Source organism: Manacus vitellinus, unplaced genomic scaffold (genome assembly GCF_001715985.3).
Source record: "Manacus vitellinus isolate BGI_N305 unplaced genomic scaffold, ASM171598v3 scaffold_52_pilon, whole genome shotgun sequence".
Lineage (NCBI taxonomy): Eukaryota > Metazoa > Chordata > Aves > Passeriformes > Pipridae > Manacus > Manacus vitellinus.
Genome location: NW_021940628.1, coordinates 313,806 through 317,798, shown reverse-complemented (window position 1 = coordinate 317,798; position 3,993 = coordinate 313,806).

Here is a 3,993-nt window from a genome sequence, read left to right as displayed (position 1 = left end):
TTTGCCAGGGCAGGTACCAGGAGCTGGGACACCCCTCCCTCTCCTGGACAGAGACAAACCCTTTTGTTCTGTGCTGTCCTCACAGGAGATCAGAGAGACCCTGAGAAAAGCTCTTGTGCTGCTTCCTGCTCTCAGAACAACTCCAGTGCTTCCCTCTCCCAGCAATCCATCTGGTTAAAGGCTCCCTCCATCCCCCTGTGCAAGCACAGGGCTGCTCCCACATGGAGGTGGTTTGGAATTATTCAAGGGGTGCATGCACAGGCAGGAACAGGCTCCTGCAAACAAAACCTCCAGCAGCCCCCACACGAAACCTTTCCTTGTTTTGTTGACTCAAGGCAGGCAGAGGAGGGATTCTGGAGGAGCCTTGTGCTGGACCCTGGTGGAAATGTTATTATATTGTAAAAAACTGTTTGCTCTGAAGTCTTTCTCAGTAGCCTTAAGGTAATGGCCAAGGAAGGACAAACATCTCCTTCAGCCTCTCGAATGGTCCCTCCAGCTCAGGGCAGAAAATTCTGAATTCAGAGCTCTCCTCATCCCTCTGCCTGCCTGGCTGCCCTGTTATTGAGCTTTCAGGCTTTCCTGTTCAGCAGCTTTAACCAAATTTGCTCAGAAAATTAGAAAATTGCTCTGTATGTAACCGACCCACTTCCCCTGTCAATTCTTCCTTCGTGTCAGAGATCAGGGAGGGACTCAGGGAATTATCCTCTGACACATCTGGGTCCCAGGGGCAGCCTTTGAAGGGACTGGGGTTTGCTGTGGGGAAGGGGAGCTGGCAGAGAATGGATATTTGGGAAGGGAACAGCAGAGGGAGGAGCAGGGACACTTTGGTGTCACCTGCCCCTTTCCTCCAGGGAGGTTTTAACACCAATGAGAGCTTGTTTTAAGGGTGAAGATTCTGGAAAAAACTCCCTCTTCTGATAGTCAGCAGCTCCAGGACACGGTGTTTGGGTATTGCCTGATGTCTTTTTGGGGTCTGCCACACACCTGAACCCCAAAACTGGGGACTGAAGTCTCCCTGTCGCATCCCCTCGTGCCATGGGAGCCCCACCTGCTCCTGCCCAAACTTCTTTGGGGTCATGGAATCACAGAGTCACAGAACATCCTGAGTTGGAAGGGACCCACAAGGCTCCTCTCATCCAGCTCCTGGCCCTGGGTGACCTGGCAGGGAAGGGAGGAACAAAGGAATCTCATCAGCTGTGTTATTTTATAATTCTTTATAATTTTCTGTTCTGCTCACAGGAATAAACACAGCCACAGGTGTGTTTGCCCAGGGAAAGAAAAGCTTGTTAAAACTCTTCTTTTTTGCCTTTTTTGGGGATGATTCTGTACAGGGCAGTCCCAAAAAAACCCATTATCCCCCAGATACCCCGTGCAGGGACTGGGACTGACTCCTCTCTGCTCCTCCCAGAGCATTTGGAAAGGCAATTGCTGCTCTTCAGTGGAGGAAACCAGAGAAAATAATTTGAAATATCCTCGTGCCACAAATGCTTTATTTTGAGGAGCAGGCAATAAGCTGGCAGCCCCAAATGAAATATTGAATTTTAAGAGAGATGCAAACACATACAAATGAAAAATGTCTCTGATCATAAAGCAAGCATTTGGTAAAATTAAAATGGAATGCATTACTGTCCAAGCTGGAGACAGAAATGTCAGCAGAGCTGTGGAAGGGGAGGCTGACTACTTAAATGACCAAATGCAGCTATTGTTTTCTTTCCATTAATGCCAGTGGCAGTATTAGAAGGGGAAAAAAAAGTAATCAAATAGCCTGACAACAGTTTAGAAGTGAATTAAGTCCAGTCCTTGCAGAGGTCTCCTTAGTTTCCACCTGAGCAGGAGTGGAGACTTGAACTCACTCACATCCCGAGGGACAGGGCTGGGGAAGGAGGAATTAATTTTGCTGAGCAGAAATAATATAGATAATGTCATAATAATCATTAAAAGGACAAGTGGAATTGGTCTGGCCCTCGCAGCAATCAATAGGGCCCATTATCCAGTTGAATTGGCATTTGATGGCAATGGCTTGTTATCGTATTGGATGGGTCTGTGTTTCACATCACCAACTAATTCAGAGCCAGGGGTGGGTGGACATCAGGCCACGTGTGTGTGCAGGGGGTTTGTGGCAGGTTTGTGTTTTGGGGAGTGTTTGTGTGGCTGCCCTGAGCTCAATGTCCTGTAGGATCCATCCCAAAGCCTCTGCACGGGTGGGGAACGACCCAACCAACCCCCTCCAGAGCCTGCTGAGTTAATGACAATTCTCTCATGGCTCCAGTGGGCTCTGGGCCAGGGCTGATGTGGGGAAGAACACGTTGTTTGGTGGTTTCAGCACCACCTGAAGGTGTGCAAATGCTCCAAGGGCTGCTGCTGCCTGGGGCTGCTGCTTTTGGGAAAGCTCAGGCATGGCCAGAGCACAGAAAACTTGTCCTGAGGGAATTGCCAGCCTTGCTTGAAACACCCGTGGGGATCAGCTGGGGGGAGAGTGGGGAGAAAGCTCTGGAAATGTGGTGTTTCCTACATGGATCATTAGGGCTCTGTGAGTTTGGGAAAAGTGACACCAAGGTGCAGTGGCTTTGGAAAAACTCCATGAATGATATCCAGGCTGCAGCCCCCAGGAGAGGGGCTGTGAACCCTGACACACCCCTGGGGTTCACCTGAGTAAGGACTTGCATCCTTTGGCCTCTCTCTTCCCATGGGATCCCCCAGCCAGAGCTGCAGGAGGGCTCAGGGATGACAAAATAAACGCTGAAATAAAGAATCACAGACTGGTTTGGGTTGGAAGGGGTGTTAAAGATCACCCAGTCCCACCCCTGCCGTGGGCAGGGACACCTTCCACTAGCCCAGGTTGCTCCAAGCCCTGTCCAACCTTGCTGGGAACTGCTGATCCCTGCTGGAATTGCTGCAATCCCCCTTGAATTGCATTCCCAGATGCAGGAACTCTGCTGTCCTGCCTCCCCACGGTGGAGAACTGTGATTTTCTGAGCCCTGAGGAGGCTCAGCCCCAGCAGGGCTGACAGTGGAGATGGTTGTTCTGCCTCTACTCACCAACCTTCCCCTAAATTCCAGCTCCGGGTCCCAAATGCCACCTTTTGGGAGACAGGCTGTGGATTGCACTTTGCCAGGTTCAGATGTGCCCTTCCAGATGGGATTCCAGGGAACTGTCACCTCCCTCTGCCCTTCCTGGGCTCAGGGTTTGGATGCTGAGCTGGAGGAGCTCACTGGGTTGAGTGAAGCAGCAAAGCTCCCAAGCATCTCCTCTGCCAGAGAGGCAGGAATGAGCAGCTCAGGAAGGACTTTCCAAGCTTCCCAAGGATCTGGGTTTGGAACAGTGCCCTGATCAGGCACAAGACAGTTAATTTCCATTCTTCTCCAAGCAGGAAAGAGCACAGAGGCTAAAAAAAAAAATAAATAAAAATAAAAATAAAAACAAAATCTCAGTGATTTCAGTCAATTAAACCAAAGCCTACTGGCTCTGTTGCTTTTGGATTTTTCCTTTATTTATTTATTTATTTGATTTTATTTTAGATTTCTGCAAATGAGCCTTCCAGGGTCTTCGAGTGCTTCCCATGGGGAGTGACAATCACAAACCGCTGCCTCGCCTCTCCCCACGCTGCCTCTCCACGGGAGCTCAAGGAATCTTAACATCCCATCAAAAGCTAATTACATTCTGACACACCAATTGGAGACACTGGGAGGTGGGGGGGGGGAGAGCAGCTTATATAATGGGTTTTAAATTACATGGAATGGGCTGAATGTTTGGTGCTCTGTAGTGCCAATAGTTCACAGCAGCAGAGGGGGGGAAGGGGAAGAGTTAGAGTGGGATTTGTGCTGGAAACCAACTCCAGGTTGTAGGTGCAGGACCTGATCCATCCCACACCCCACGTGGGTCACTGTGCTGCACAGGGCAGGTGCAAGAAGTAGGTGGGCATGGACCAAAAAATGAGGGCTGGAGCCCCTCTGCTCTGGAGCCAGGCTGGGAGAGCTGGGGGGGTTCACCTG